The sequence below is a fragment of the Crocuta crocuta genome, unplaced genomic scaffold (genome assembly GCF_008692635.1).
Source record: "Crocuta crocuta isolate KB4526 unplaced genomic scaffold, BGI_CrCroc_1.0 scaffold48, whole genome shotgun sequence".
NCBI lineage: Eukaryota > Metazoa > Chordata > Mammalia > Carnivora > Hyaenidae > Crocuta > Crocuta crocuta.
In genome coordinates, this window is record NW_027533089.1 from 9808968 (window position 1) to 9826173 (window position 17206).

The 17206-nt window shown below is 40.1% G+C and overlaps 1 pseudogene; it reads right to left on the reverse strand.

Annotated features, from left to right (window-relative positions):
• Positions 1-2099: 2099 nt before the first annotated feature.
• LOC144216656 (nucleosome assembly protein 1-like 4) overlaps positions 2100-17206 on the reverse strand; it is a 15713-nt pseudogene continuing 606 nt past the window's right edge.

Sequence of the window (17206 nt, forward strand, 5' to 3'; positions counted from 1 at the left end):
ATTCATACACTTCAATTATTGTTGGAAAATAGAAGTCACTTAGAAGTTTATTTTCTTTTTTTTTTTAATTTTTTACAGTTTATTTATTGTTGAGACAGAGAGAGACAGAGCATGAGTGGGGAAGGGTCAGAGAGAGAGGGAGACACAGAATCCGAAACAGGCTCCAGGCTCTGAGCTGCCAGCACATAACCTGACGCGGGGCTCGAACCCACGAACCGTGAGATCATGACCTGAGCCGAAGTCAGATGCTTAACCAACTGAGCCACCCAGGCGCCCCAGAAGTTTATTTTCAAATACTGAAACTTCTGGGAATTAAAATTAATTTCTATATCTTCTTATCTTTAAGATAGAAAGAGAATAAAATTTTGTTGTTAACTTCTAATTTAGCTGCATTTTGTTCAAAGAAAATATTCCATATAATACCAGTTGTTTGAAATTTGTTGAGACATGCCTCATTGACTGAAAAGTGGTCAAGTTTTAGAAATGTTCTCTACCAAGTTTTATACATGTTCCATGTGTGTTTGAGATGAATGAGTATTCTCAAATTATTGGATATAGGTTTCTATATTTATGTCATAAATCAAGGTTCCTAATTATTTTGTTTAAATATATTTTTAAAAATATGTACAGGTGAAATGATTTTTAAAGATATGTACAGCTAGCATATTTGCTTTAAAATATTCTAGCTCCTCTTACTCCTCAGAAATCATTAGACAGATATCTTCTTTTATTACTTATTTTTGTGTTTTGTAACTTTAATAGAATATTCTAACTGTTCTGTACACTACTGAGCACTCTACAGGACTGGTCACAGTATAGACACGGCATTTCTGGTTGCCAGAGACCATGGTCACACACTTGGAAACCCCACATGCTGGCCAAGAACAGGTTACTCTGAACCCAGGGCTTTGAAGATAAGATGATCAGGGGGCCAAGAAACAGGGGCTACTGAGAAAGCAAGACTGCATGCACACACTAGAAGGAAAAGCGGCCCTTCCTAGCCCAGGCCTCTCATCACAAGAGCCTGGCAAACCCTGGTGTCTTGCCCACAACCCCTTGTCAGAGCTGCCTTGTCAGAGCTAGTCGTGAAAAGGAAATCCTGGGGGTGCCTAGATGGTTCAGTCTACTTCGCTCAGATCGTGATCTTGGGATCTGTGGGTTTGAGCCTCATGTCGAGCTCCATGCTGACAGCTCAGAGCCTGCTTCAGATTCTGTGTCTCCCTTTCTCTTTCTCTTTCTCTCTCTCTCTGCCCCTCCCCTGCTTGAGCTCTGTCTCTCAAAAATAAATAAAATGTTAAAAAATTAAGAAAATGAGCTCCTGGCCACAGCTGCTGGCCTGGCCAGTCCAAGTGAGGTTTCTTCTTTGCAGGCCTCCCTCCTGTGGGAGCTACTACCACACCCACCTGGCGAGTCACCAGGTCACCAGTCAGTTTCAGAAACTGTAAGGACAAGAGACAACATGTGTCCCAAGCCCTCACAAGCAGGAAAGAATAAATAAGTGTGAGGATGAACCACAAATACTCACGCCTCAGAGCTTAGAGTGTGCACACCCCCTATTCCACCCTGAGGAAGACAAAACCGAAGAAAGAACGTTCTAAGCAAAACAGGACTCTCCTCTACTGAGACAATTAGAGCAAAAGAGACCAAATAGTGGGAAACACAAAGCGCGTGGGTTTCTTCAAGTGAAGGAATAATCCAGTCCAACTGTGAAGTGGTGTAATTGGTTTTAGATGCCCTGTTACCACATCCCCAGACATCTGCCCTTGGCATCAGCTGATTTTCCACTGCCCCCAGGGCCTACAGGGCCTTCCCAAAGTCAGGGCCTGGGAAAGTCTACTGAGCTGCATCCAAGGCCGTAGAAGCTGCTGGAATCAAACGTTCTATTTCAGAAATGCATTTAAGTTGCCGCTGTACAGGTTAAGCAAAATAATAAGGATAAAGGAAAAGATAAGGTCAAAATCATGCACTTGAAAACAAGTTAAAACAAAACAAAACAAAACAAGTTAGACGTAAGCACTGCCAATACGGTTGTGCTGTGGCTGCAGTGAGTCCTGAGTGTCGTCTGCTGGGGGCAGCCCCACCTGCAGGGCCCTCACTTCTTACTGCCGTTTGCACTGGGAAGGCTGGCTGGGCTCCTTCTTGGGGTTAATTTTCGCATTGTCCTCAACTTCTTCCTCCTCGTCAACTTCTTCCTCCTCGTCACCTTCTAATTCTTCCTCTTCTACTTCCTCACCCTTGTGAAAGTTGTCATTTTCCTCTACGGCCTCCTCCAAAGTAGAGCACCGTCTGCAGGATCATCCACTCATGAGAGAAGTGTCCAATTTCAAAAGTTGGAGGCTAACATGAATTCCGAGTCTTCATCCAGTGATTCTCCATCCCCACACACGTTAAGTAGGCTAAACGTGAAAAATGAGTTGTTGGTGACTTGTTCTCACTGTGCTTGGGCCTTTCTATATGTTTCTACTTTTTCTTGATTGCTTTTGACTGTTCATTTTTTCCTTTCTGCCAGTCAATAACACACTCGTCACAGCCGACTATTTCAGGACCTTCAAAAGAAAAGAGATCAGGCCTTATCTGGCTCTGATTTCATCTTTCACTTTTTTGTCAGGACTGAATTGGTAGATAGTCACTGGGTTCAAAGTGGAACTCTGATACAAAGACATAGGCTGCCAGGGTCTGAAAACTTTACTATCCTGCAGGCCCTTCAAGATCGGCTTATCATACTCCTGGATTAATTCACTTAGCATATCTCATTTCTAAAGATGGTAAACATGAACCTTGGAATTCCTTTGGGGTTTGGCTCCTCTGCTGTTGCTGCTTCTTTTTTTTTGTTACGACTACTTTATTTTTCATGTCTTCAGCCAATTTATCTTTCTATTCGTTTTCACTGTACAGTTCTGATTCTGCATCTGCCAGCTCAACATCACCAGTGATTAATTCCCTTCTCTTGTCAAAGAGAGGCTGGTACAGTCACCACACTTTCTCTCCAGGTCATGGACCTCCTCGTAGAACTTGGCCTTTATGTGAGCACATTTCAACTGCATCTGCTTCAACATGTACATTCTTTTCACTGCTCTAAGGTAAAGTGTCAATGTAACTTGAACGAGTGTGGGAGACATTGTCAAACCATTTCTATAAAGCTTCCAAAACTTGAGGGTTCTGCATCATCTGAGGGTGAGCTTTTCTGTATTACTCGCATTTTTAGCAGCCTCTAAGGCATATGAAGGAACACCACTTGAAAAACTTATCTGCCATATGAATGCTTTGATCTCCAAATGGAAAGTTATGGGAAATCTCAGAAGTGAAGAGCATAAGTTCAGATGCGGGTACCTCGCTGGGATTCCAGGGGTTGTAGTTCCTCAGTGGCTGGCTCCTTCAGATAGCTCTTCTTCTTGTTTTCTTCTTCTCCTTCTTCTCCTCCTCTTCTTCCCCCTCCCCCTCCCCCTCCCNGGCTCCAGGCTCTGAGCTGTCAGCACAGCTGACATGTGGGGCTCAAGATCATGCCCTGAGTTGAAGTCGGACGCTTAACTGACTGAGCCATCCAGGTGCCCCAGATCCCACTTCTGACATCATCTAATGTCAACCAGGCTGGGCGCCCTGACTTGGCTCCTCACATCTCCTGTGATTGTGGAAGTGGCAGTGGTGGTGGCTAGGTCATTTCAGGGTCTGCACCACCAGCAGGAGAGATATTTAATTTTATTGTTAATTTTTTTAATGTTTATTTATTTTTGAAGGAGAGAGAGACAGAGCATGAGCTGAGAAGGGCAGAGAGAGGGAGACACAGAATCCAAGGCAGGCTCCAGGCTCCAAGCTGTCAGCACAGAGCCCGATGTAGGCCTTGAACTCATGGACAGCAAGATCATGGTCTCAGCTGAAGTCAGATGCCCAACTAACAAGCCACTGAGGCCCCCAGCAGGAGAGAGATTTTAAACAAGATTGCCAAAATGGGTGACGGTACTTAGAAGTTCATTATATCATACCAGGGGTTTTCAAAGTGTGGTCTCCAATCAGCAGCACCAACACTGTCTGAGAACTTCTGAGAAATGCAAATTCTTGGGTCCCACTTTTAACCTACTGAATCAGAAACTTTAGACCTACTGAATTAACAAACTCCAGGTGATTGTGATATGCACTAAAGTTTAAGACTTTTACCACAGTCATCTGTTAGTTGATATTTGCCTGATTTATCCTTTTCTAGTTGAAATTGAAATTTCTGGTTGAAATTTTACGAGATGATTGCATATGTAATTTTAGGGAATAATGCAGAGAAATCTTATCAACATGTTGCCCAGTTTCTCATAATAATAACATTTTGCAATACTATAGTATGTCACAACCAGGTTACTAACATTGATGATTTGCCTTTTCCTCTATCACTTTACTTTAAACCTTTCCATATTCTTATGTTTCAGGAATGTCACTTATAAATAGTTTATCTTGGATTTTATTTCTGTTTTTTAATCCAATCTATAACAGGCTTCTTCAACCCATTTACATTTACTAAATTTGTAACGTTTCTACTTGTTTCCAGTTTCTAATTTTTCTTTTTTTTCCTGTGCTATTTTCCTTCTTTGTTGCATTTTGTTTTTTGCATTAAGGTTTTAAAATCGTTGTTAACTTGAATATTAGCATATTCCATTTTCTTCCCTCTACTAATTTGGAAATAGCATGGTCTATTTCTGTTTTTTCAGTGATCACCCTTGAAGCATTCTTAACAATATCCAAAGTTAATATCTTCCCTCCAAAACAATATAAGGAACTTTGAAAAAAAATTTTTTTGAACACTGAACACGTTAACTCTGGTCATCCTAACCTAAGTGATTATTTCCAGTTTTTTAGTTTTATCCTTTGCTTAATTTTCCAAATTAGCATATTAAAGGTATTTGTTTAAATCTAATTACACATTTACCTATATCTTGGCTCATTAGTTCATCTCCCACATCCCAGCAAAGGATAATTTTTCTTCTCTCTCTTCCTGCCCCTGATCTGAGATCAGCAGCATTGGCATCACCTAGGCAATTATAAGGAATGCAGACTCTTAGGATCCCTGTTTAGATTTATTCAATCTACATTATCTGTATTTTATTTATTTACTTAAAAAATTTTTTTAATCTTTATTTTTGAGAGTGAGACAGAGAGAGAGACAGAGTGTGAGCAGGGTAGAGGCAGACACAGAATCTGAATCAGGCTCCAGTTTCCGAGCTGTCAGCACAGAGCCTGATGCAGGGCTTGAACCCACGACCATGAGATCATGCATGACCTGAGCCGAAGTTGGACGCTTAACTGACTGAGCCACCCAGGTGCCCCCATCTGCATTTTATTTAAAATTCCTAGGTGATTTGTAGATACATTGAAGTTTGAGAAGCACTGCCCCAAAGTATTCCGTTTAGAAATTAATGGAATTTTTATTCACTACAATCTGCCTCAAATATCGCTTCCTTCGTGAAAACTTCCTTGACCACCCTGGTACTAGTCAGGACTCTTGATTGCATATGATAGAAATCCAGCTTCAACTACTTCCCTACCACCTCTCCCTCTGTCTTCTCTGTCATAGTAAACGGCAACTCAAACTTTCTGTTTGCCTGGCCCCCAAATCTCAGAGTCATCTTTGATTTCTCACTATCACACAGTCAATCTGAAGAGGAATCATGTTGGCTGAAAATACATCCACATTTGTTCACTTTTCACCCTCTTGCACTTCCACTCCAGTCCAGGCAGTCATCATCTCTCAGTAGCTTCTGTCTGCTCATCCCCATTCTACCCTGCCCTAGAGTCAATTCACTGCATGGGAGCTGGATGCTGCTTTTTATTTTTAAAATTTATTTTATTTCTTTTTTAAAGTTTGTTTATTTTGAAAGAGAGAATGCATGTGCATGAGTGGGAGAGGAGCAGAGAGAGGGAGAGAGAGACAATCCCAAGAAGACTCCGCACTCAGTAGGTAGCTAGACATGGGGCTCAATCCCATGAACCCCAAGATCATAACCTCAGCTGAAATCAAGAGTCAGATGCTCAACTGACTGAACCATCCAGGCGCCCCCAGATGATGCTTTTAAACAGAAAACATTGGGCACCTGGGTGGCTCAGTCAGTTGAGTGACCAACTCTTTATTTTGGCTCAGGTCATGATCCTGGTGTCATCGGATCAGGCCCTGTGTCAGGTTCCACACTAAGCGTGGAGCCTGCTTAAGATTCTCTCTCTTGGGGTGCTTGTGTGACTCAGTTTGTTAAGCATCCAACTTTGGTTCAGGTCATAATCTCACAGCTTGTGAGTTTGAGCACCATGTCAGGCTCTGTGCTGACAGCTAGGAGCCTAGAGCCTGCTTCAGATTCTGTGTCTCCCTCTCTCTTGTCCCTTCTCTGCTCATTCTCTCTCTCTCTCAAAAATAAATAAACATTAAAAAAAAGATTCTCTCTCTCCTCTCTCTCTCTCTACCTCTGCCCCACTCCCCTGCTCACACACCCTCTGTCCAAGATTTAAAAAACAAAAACAAAAACAGAAAACATGAATCAGATCATGTCACTCCGCTTACTTGTCCCACTTAGCATAATAGCCAAATACTTGAAGATGGCTGGTACAGCCCCTTATGTTGTCTCATTCTGCTTTCTCCCTGATTTCATATCTTAGAATTTTCTAGCTTGCTCATGCCATTCTAACCACACCACTAGCCTCCTTGCTATTCCTTGGGTATACCTGGCACATTCCTGCCTCAAAGCTTTTGTTACTTGGCTTTTCTCTCTGCCTGGAATGTTCTTTGTCAAATGGCTTGCTCTCTCAGCACTTCTTTGTCTGGTCTTCCCTAACTATCCTCTTTAAAATGGAATAATCCTTCTCCACATTCCCTTTTCCCTTCCATTCAGTTTTCTCCATATAGTTACACCATCTCATGTACTATACATATATATTTTTTGTTATTTTTATGTTCAACTTATTATTTCAACTAAGTCAAATCAAGACTCTTCCTCATTCTCTTTTCTTCTCTTCTAAGATAATCTAAATTCCTAGGAAGATTTCTTTCTTTTTTTTTTTTTAATAACATGAAGTTTACCATTTTAACCATTTTTAGGTATATAATTTAGTAGCATTAAGTACATTCACAATATTGTATAACACTCATAATTATCTAGTTCCCAAACCCATTCATCACCCTAACCAGAAATTTTGTGGCCATTTAGCAATAACTTCTCATTTGCTCCTCCCTTGTACTCTAGTAACTCAATCTACCTTCTATCTCTTTCAATATGACTATTCTAGCCACCTTAAACAAGAGGAATCATATAATAGTTGTTCTTTTATGTTTGGCTTACTTCTTCTAGCATAATATTTTCAAGGTTTATCTATGTTCTGGCATTATTCCCTTTTATGGCTGAATAATAATTCAGTTGTATGGATATACCATAGTTGGTTTGGACTCTTGGGTTGTTTTACCTTTTGACTATAGTAGAAAGTACTGCTGCGAATACTGGTGTATTTGTCTGAGTTCCTGTTTTGAATTCCTTTAAGCAGCTTGGAGTAGAATTGCAGGGTCATATGGTAATTTTAGGTATAATTTTTGAGGAACTGCCCACTGTTTTCCATAGTGGGTGCATTGATTTATATTCCTACCAACAATGACAAAGTTTCAAAATTTTGTCACATCCTTGCCAACATTTGTAACTTTTTTCATAATAGCAATATTAGTGGGTATAAAGTGATATTTCATTATAGTCTTGATTTGTATTTATCTGATGACTAATAAAATTGTACATCCTTTCATGTGCTTTGTATTAGAGAAATGTCTATTTAAGTCCTTTGCCTGTGTTTAATCGGCTTACTTTCTAGCTATTGATTTGTAGCAGTTCTTTTTATAATCTAGATATTAAACCCTTATCAGAAATATGATTTGAAAATAGTTCTCCTATTTTATGGGTTATTCTTTAACTCTTTTAACAGTGATTTTTGATGTATAGGCATTTTAAATTTTAATTAAGTCCAATTTATGTATGTTTCCTTTTGTTGCTTATGTTTTCAGTGTCATATTTTAAAATCATTTCCAAAAAAATAAAAATAAAAATCATTGCCAAATTCAATGTCATAGAGATTTTTCTCTATTTAAAAAATTTTCTTAAATGTTTTTATTGACTTGAGAGAGAGAGCATAAACAGGGGGAGGGGCAGAGAGAGACACACACACAGAGTCTGAAGCAGGCTCCGGACTCTGAGCTATCAGCACAGAGCCTGACGTGGGGCTCAAATCCACCAACCATAAGATTGTGACCTGAGCTGAAGTCAGGCACTTAACCAACTGAGCCACCCAGGCACCCCTGTTTTTGTTTTTGTTTTTATAAGACTTTTACGGTTTCAGTTCTTAAGTTTAAGTCTTTAATTTATTTTGAATTAATTTTTCTATGTGGCACAAGGTGAAGATCCAATTTTATTTATTTTTTTGCCTGTGGGTATTCAGTTTTCCTACTATATTTTTTTACTTATAGAACATATTTGTTTACTGTCTGTTTATTCCCACTATAATTTAAGGTGTATCAGGCAGGTATTTTGCCTGTTTTTGTCACTGATATGTTAATTAAATATTGCTTTTCTCTTTATTGCTATTTGAGGTAAAAAAAAAAATCACCCCAAAATTTAGTGCCGTAAGACAATAGTAAACATTTATTATCTCTTACAGTTTCTGTGTATCAGGGATTTGGGAATAGCTTTCTGACTGGTCCTGACTTGGGGTTTCACATGAGATTCAGACAGATGTCATTTGAGAAAGTTCCCAAGGGCTGAAGGATCCACTTCCACGGTGGCTCAGAGTGGCTATCAGGTTTGTCCTGGGTGATGATGGGAGATTTTTCTTCATTGAGCTCCTCACACGTGGTGACCAGCTTCCTCCAAAGCAAGCAATGTAGGAGAACAAAGCAAAAACTTCAGTGTCCTGAAAACTTAGCCTCAGAGGTTATACTCTGTCTCTTTTGCTGTATTTTATTGGTTACACAGACCTGCCCTCCACATTCAATGTGTGAGGGTCTGTACAAGCTCATGAAGAACAAGCAGTTAAGATCACTTGGCCATATTAGACATATTAGAGGATGGCTACTATATGTATCTAGAAAGGTGTCTAGTTTAGTAACCAGCTTTAATAAGCATAACGTATATAAAGCTCAGGGAAAGCAGGATTGACTGGAACCAGGGATTCTAATATCTTCAGGATGTTCTCCATCTCATTTTTGTTTCTCTGAGTATAGTCACGAACTCTGGGTTCATATCTTTAGAGCTTCATAACAAGAAGGCAAATCAGCTCTGGTTTGAAAAATCTCAGGGCATGACTGTCCCAGGCCTTCCTACCTCCTAATCCAGTCAGTGTGGTCATGGGGTAAAGTGATTGGTTTAGCTTGAGTCAGGTACCTACACTTGTTAATAGAAGGTGGAAGGGGATGTGGGTAGATAAAAATAGTACAACTCCCTCAGCCAGGTTAGGTACTCCCCATTCTGTATGTTTCCACCAGAATATATATATTCCACCATATGAAAGAATGTATTGTTATTGTCCATTTATTTGTTCATATGTCTGTCTTTTATACCAGACTATATGTTTTTACACTAGAGGCTGAATACAAGTACTACATTTTTGTTAACTTCAAACAACGTAGGGTTTGTAGTGAAGCGAGCCTGGTGCTTGCATTTTTGCTTTTCCTTTTACTGTCATTGTAGCTTTTGACCAGCCTTAGTTTTCTCATCTTGTAATGATGATGGCTGCCTCATGTAGAAGCACATAATGTTACTGCTGACATGTGGTAGGAGCTGAACTGTTAGTTATTGTCCTTAGGAAACTGCCTGACACAATTGTATATACTTAATATGTTTGTGTGTGAATGACTGAATGAATGAGTGAATAAATGAAGCATTCTTAATGACTTGCTCAAGGTTCACTTGTAAATGAGGATCATAATAGGATTACAGCGAAGATTAAGATAGATGAAAAGTGCTTCCATAGCCCAACTCGTGGTAAGACTTCTAAAATAATAAGCTATCATTATCATTGAGGCAGTTTTCAAAAACCAACATATTGTAGGGGATCTCTTTCAAGAGAATGGGAGAATAATGGAGAATAGAATATTTCTTATTTACGTATCTCTCACAAAGCTTCTGTATTTCACAGTAAACTCTCATTTAATAGCCCTAAGTGACATAAATGCAATATCCATTGATAGAATACAATGGTCTGCAGTATTTCAAAAGCTAAAGAGTAAAAAAAAACCACAAAGGTAAGTCCTACCAGATTAATAATTTTGTCTAGTGTCCAATTCTAAGAGCTGAAATCACCTAACATTTAGAAGCTTCTAGCCCACATCTCAGAGTCAGCACCCCAAACACAACAGTTCATATTCCGTTGTCATTCTGAGACATGTCAAGCCATTTAAGGAAGGAAGGAAAAAGGAAGAAAGGAAGGAGGTGGGGGAAGGGAGGGAAGGAGGGAAGTAGAGAGGAAGGAAAGGTGGAAGAAAAACAAAATCAATTAGTTTTTCATAAGACCAAAAAACTTTGGTTACTGCATTTCTAGTTCTCCACATTTCCCAGCTTCCCCTGAAGGTCCTACTTACAAATGTATAGGGTGGAACTGAAAGGGTGTTAAATGGGTGGATCTGTGGCAATGTCATTGTAAACACTCCCTATGAGTCAGCTATAAATTCAATTCAAATCCCTAGTCTCCCAGTCTTCTCTGCTTATCATGGTTACCACCAAAATGACTGCTGCCTTTAGAAATGCTAATGGGAAACAGGTAAGTGTCTACAATGTTTGATTTTATATTAGAATTTTTAAAAATGTAAGCACTGCAGGAGGGAATATTTTGTCATTGAGTTAGAGTTTATATACGTTGCTTAGTCTTTGAAATACAGAACAGCTTGGTAACACTTCTTCAGTTTTATTTAAGAATGCTATTGTAATTTGGCTATTTGAGGGATTAACAAGAATTTATGGAGCGTTAGGTTTAATTTTGCACCTGTAGGAAAGGTATTTTAGTCATTGACTTTTTGTAATTCAATAGTTTCTGTCCTTGCTGTAATTAGCTACTGGTTATCTTTTTTGAATGTACATTCTCAGAGGAGAACTGATGAGTCCATAAGGGCTTCAAATTTCTCATGTGGAGAAAAAGAATAGCTGAGGAAAAATTGACTGGTTACCATAGCATTTATTCAATAGTTCCTGGTGACACTGTTGAACGTTGTGTGGTCTTTCAGTGATGACTTCAGCAGTGGTTGCTTCCCTGTTGTTTAGGAGTGTAGTTTGTAATAAAAGCTAAATTAATTTCACTGTAAAGTAATGCCGTCTTAATGTAGTTTCCTCAACCTTTTGTGGAGGTGAGGGCAGAGCGTTAACTAACATTGGCTAAAGTTTGTATTTTACTGTTAGACCATTTTCATGTGCAATAACACATCTCACAATACATCAGTCTTTGGCAACTCTTATTTGCCTGATGAAGACATGGAAGCTTACAGAGGTTAAAGGCCCATTAGCAGGTGGTATTTTTCTAATTCAGTCTTTCAAAAAACTCTTTAATCCTCCCTCTCTCTCTGACCCTCCCCTGCTCACTCTGTCTCTCTCTCTCTCTCTCTCCTAGAAATAAATAAAACATTAAAAAAAAAGGGGGGGGCGCCTGGGTGGCTTAGTCGGTTAAGCGTCCGACTTTCGCTTAGGTCATGATCTCACGGTTCGTGGGTTCGAGCCCCGCATCGGGCTCTGTGCTGACTGCCGGCTCAGAGCCTGGAGCCTGTTTCAGTCTGTGACTCCTTCTCTCTCTGACCCTCCCCTGCTCACGCTGTCTCTCTCTCTCTCTCTCCTAGAAATAAATAAAACATTAAAAGAAAAATCTTTAATCGTTTTAATTTTGCATCTTGGTGCTTTGTGGCTTTCGATAATAGCAATTACAATAGCTACCATTTGTTGAATGCTTCTAACGCACCTTGCATATATTATTTTATTTGTCACTTCAATGCTTAGGTAGATGTGATTACTATTATTTCCAGTTTATAGATGACAAGATTGGATCTCAAAGAAGCTAAAGCATACTTTTGACAAGCACACTTGAAATTTTAGGTCACAATCTAGTCACTTGCATTAATGTAGAGGTTACTAGTTCCCAGATAATTGGATAGTTTACATGGAATTACTATTCTAGTTGCACCAAACTTTATCTTGCTTCAAAACAGTTATCTCAGAAACTCAAGAAAAGAACAGACTTCTTTTGCTGGGTGGGATGAAAATTGGCACTCTGTTGATGTCTCATTTTGGTCGTTCAATTTTAGAAGCTGCTGTTGGATTGATCGTGTGAATGTCTAATATCACATATAAAAATGATGCCCAAACTCTAGAGTCAGAGAGCTGAGTCTTTGCCACAACTGTGGCAGACCTCATCTCTCTATATGTGCACAAAGTGCCAAGAGATGGCAATAGATTTATGTGCCTCTTAAAAATGTTCTTTTCTAAGATAATGTGTCTTGCAAACAATAAAATGTGGTAGAAGTAAAGTGGTAAGGTTAAAGCCATCCTCATTTTCTGGAGAGGCCACAACTTTTATGCTTAACTTAAATTTGGACTCATATTGTGGAAAGCAGTGAACCAAGTGAAATAGGCTTCCACTATTTCATCATGAGCCTTTTCATTTTTCCAGAGCAAAATATTTTGAACATTAGCTGGGAGTTGCAATGGAGTGTTGTTTCTCCTTTTTAATTAATTGATTAATTTGTAATGTTTTTATTTATTTTTGAGAGAGAGAGAGACAGAGTGCAAGCTGGGGAGGTACAGAGAAAGAGAGGGAGACACAGAATTCAGAGCAGGCTCCAGGCTCTGAGCTGTTGGCACAGCCCGAGGTGGGGCTTGAACCCACAAACCATGAGATCATGACCTGAACCGAAGTCAGAAGCTTAACTGACTGAGCCATCCAGGTGCCCCTCTTTTTTTTTTTTTTTTTTAAGCTTTTTTCATTTTGACAGAGAGAGAGACAGAGAGGCGCAATGAGCTTGAGTTGGGGAGGAGCAGAGAGAGAGAGGCAGAGAGAGAGAATCACAAGCTGACAGTGCAGAGCCTGATGTGGGGCTCAAACTCACAAACCATGAGGTCATAACCTGAGCCAAAGCTCGACTTTTAACTGACTGAGCCACCCAGGCGCCCCTCTCCTTTTGTCTAGAAGAGCGCTGCCAAGAATACTTTCTGATGGATGGAAATGTTCTATATCTGCTGTCCAAGATAGTAGCCAGTAGTCACATGTGGCTATTTATTGAGCACTTGAAATGTGTGAGTGTGAGTGGGAAATTCAAATTTTAATTTAAGTTTAAATGTAAACCAATCACATGTGGCTAGTGGCTCCTGTATTGAACAGTGCAGTTGGAGAATGTAACTGAGATGCCCTGCCTCTTTAAGGAAGCTGCAAATGCCAGCAGCCCAGGGTGAGTATGAGGTGTTGTTCACAAATGGGTTTGACTACACTTGTGAGTTCCTTTTCCATACACTGGGCAGTTTTTGCCTCTCAGGGGAATGCCTCCTTTGCTTTTCCTTTCTGTGAGCAATGACTCACATGCCTGACTTACAAAACACCTTTGGCAGTTGAGAGCATGGTGTTCTGAGATTTAACCCTTGCCAGGTTTAGAGGGAATAGAGCTCAGACCCTCTCCTATACAGTGACAAAAGTCAATGCCAAGGGTTTGCAACATTAGAACATAGAAAACTTTGAATTGCTAATTGAATTGACCTCAAATTAGTCTCCAAGATGGGTGCCACTGCCCACTGCACCCATGCTTCCTCTATTTTGAAGTTCCAGAGTGTGAACAGCAAAGTGGCAGAAAGCTAGAGCAGAGGTGGTGTTGATGTGGAATTCACACGGTGGAATTTCGCTTACGCAAGTGCTCAAGCACTTGTGAGAAATCAGAATTAGCTATTTCTCTGGTTAGATTGAGCTATTTCAGTGACAAGTTAAAGTGTAAGCTCTTTCATCAAAAAAGTTGAGTGAGTGAAGGAAAAGCATAGACCAGGGAGAATGCTAGAGGGTCAGAGCTAAAGGAATAAACTCCTCTCCTCAGGCCAATAACTTCATTTAAGACAAAATATCTCAGACATTAAGCATAGCAGTGCTGATTATTTAGATTATTTGGAATATATGTGTGTGTATATATGTTACATATATATGTACGTGTATAGTGCCAATTAAAAATATAATTTTGGGCCGCCTGTGTGGCTCAGTAGATTGGGCACCTGACTCTGGCTCAGGTCATGATCTCATGGTTTGTGAGTTCGATCTCTGAGTCGGGCTCTGTCTTGACAGCTCGGAGCCTGGAGCCTGCTTCAGATTCTATGTCTCCCCCTCTCTCTGCCCTTCCTCTGCTCACTCTCTGTCTCTCTTAAAAATGAATAAACATTAAAAATATATAAATATATCATTTCTACCAATAAAATGAACACGAAGCTTATTCTTTATCATTCATTCAAAATGCATTGAACAGCAAGTATGCAAAAAGTACTTGGAATACTGAGAAGCCTCAGACAGAATATGATTTTAATCATTGCAAAGCTCTTGATCTAGTGGACAATATGCATAAACCACTTATGGCATTAGACTGACTGGGTCCCAAGCTCTGCCTCACCATTTTTCAATTTGTATAAATAGGGGCAAGTTACTTGGTATTTACTAAGTCTCAGTTTTCTCATATGCAAGGGGGTGATAGATTACAAGAAATAACATATGTATAGATGTATAGCCCTTGACAATACTCATACACAGGGAGTGATCAACTGTGAGTTAGCTTATTTTCAAAATAGTATGCGGCATTTCTCTTTTTATATAGTTTTTTTTTTAGGTAAAATTCACATTAATTGAAATGTTAACCATACTTTTTTTTTTTTTTGACAAAATGAACACACTTGTGTAACTCACACCCTTTCAAGATTTAGACCATTTTTATCACCCGGAAATCTCTCTCATGTGTCTTCCCAGTAAATTCCCAGCCCGGGGCAACCAGTTCTGTTTTTTTCACCACAGATTAGTTTTGCTTTTTCTGGAACTTCAGGTAAATAAAATCATACAGTAAGCACTCTTTCGTGTCATTTATTTTTTAATAGGTAATATATTCACGTGGTTAGAAACTGAAAAGGTACAAAAGGGCAGGCAGTCAAGAGTTTCCTATCCACTCCTGTCTACCAGTCACCCAATTTTCCTCTCTTGAAGCAACAAGTGGTATTAGCTCCATGTGAGGCCATCCTGTAGCTATTATTAATACAAGGGTTTATGCAAGGTGCTTTGAGAACTCTGTTTTAAAGTTTGCCCAAAGAATCTTGTGACAGCCCACTTAAAACAATATAAAATCAATTTTACAAATAACAAGTTATTTTTAGATTCTGATTCCAAATGTCAAATTGTGACTTTTTACACATGACAGGTAATCTTTAAACCACATCTAGTTCAAGTTCTAACAGTCTATGATTTTCATTCATTGATTAAACAAATATATATATTGAACAAATATATATATTGAACAAATATGGAAATAACAACCATGAACCAAAGAAAACCAAGCTCTTGGACTTAGATAATCTAGTTGAGGGGGGGAATAAAATTCAACAAAATAATCATACAATTACAGGTTCAGTGCAGTGTGATAGGAAGGGACCAAGGTGAGGAGGTCTGAGGGTGCTCCTGAGAGATACAGACAAGAGCCAACTGAGGTAAGAAGGATGAGGGTTGGGAAAGCTTTCTAGGCACTGAGCAAAGCATACGCAAAAGCTCTGTTGAGAGAGGAAGATTTGAAAGATTGGAAAAGGCCAGTGTGGCTGGAACAGAGACAGCAGGATGGATGGAAGAGACGGCGGTAGTCTGAGCAGTGAGGAGAGAAGAGGTGGGCCAGACATCTGACCATACAGGACTTGGTTAGTTGAGGGATTTTGTCTAAGAGAATGGAAAGCTATTCAAGTGGTTTACCTGGGAAGTAACCGGGTCACATAGTCTTTCCTGTGGAGAAGAGATGAGAGAGGAACTAAGGGCACGTGGGTAAGCCATTTAGAAGGCTAGGTCAGGCACCCCTCCACTCCCATACAGGCAGCTTGGACTAGGCTGGTGATGGAGGAGATAGAAGAGAACAGGATCAAGAAAAAATTCAGAGGTAAAATCAATAGGATTTGCTGATAGATGTAATATAGGAGGGAAAGGTAGATTTTTCAAGATATCTCTTAGCTTTCTTATACAAAATGGATTCAGTTGCAATAAAATTGTTAGTTGAAATTAACTTTAAATAATGGCATGACCTAAAAATTATGAAAAATTTTGCCTCAAATAAAATTTCAAGGTTTCAAAGGTTTTAGCTGGATGGAGGGCATGGCTCTACTTCCTATTTTTCAGTATGTCCTAAGCCTGTTTTTGAAAAAAAGTGAATTTTTCTTTTTCTGAAATGCTTTCTACAGTGAAACGCTTTCTGGAGACCGTAAATCTGTATCAGAAAACAACCAGGGGCCATCTAATTTCTAGGCAAACAACTGGACATTTTTGGTGCTTATAATTACTCCCATTTTGTAACTTCTAAATGTATAACGAAGGCAATTTGTAATAGCTTTATTATTTCTCTTGTCCGTTTTTCCTGGGGTTAGATCAGAATTAGTAGATAGCTCCTGTCCCAAACTAAGTACGTACTTCTAAGAATTTCTTCGTTGATATTGGATGGTTGCCCGGGTGGACTGCATGTATTTGTGCCCATGTTCTGCCCCCTGCCGTACTTTTGCATAAACCCAGTGTGTCGAGACGACTGATGGTAGAGGGATTTGTAATCCTAAACGCTATTTGCACACTGATTACTGTTTTTGAGCGTGACCTAGGTCACCTCTCGGGGAGCTGGGACGGCTTCTCGAAGCCTGCGCGTCTGCGTCGCGTGCCCGCGGCCTAGGAGGCGCGTGGGCGATGCGGTAGCGCAAAGCCTGCAGCTCCAAGCTAGGGGTCGCCTCGGGCCCCCGAGGGGGTGTGTCCTGTGCAGTTCTTACAGGCGAGGGGCGGTTCAGGAGACTGGGGAAGTCTGCAATTTGTAAGGCCGAGGGCTGGCGCTTTGAAAGAGAGGCGGAGGAGGGAGAGGGATTTCCCCGCCCCCGTTCCCCTCGGCCCAATCCCTTCGGCTTCTCCTTTTCTCGCCCGGCCGCCCGGCCCCTAACCTGCTCGAACCCATTATGCGGTAGAGGCGGCCGGTCTCTTTAAGGCCTGC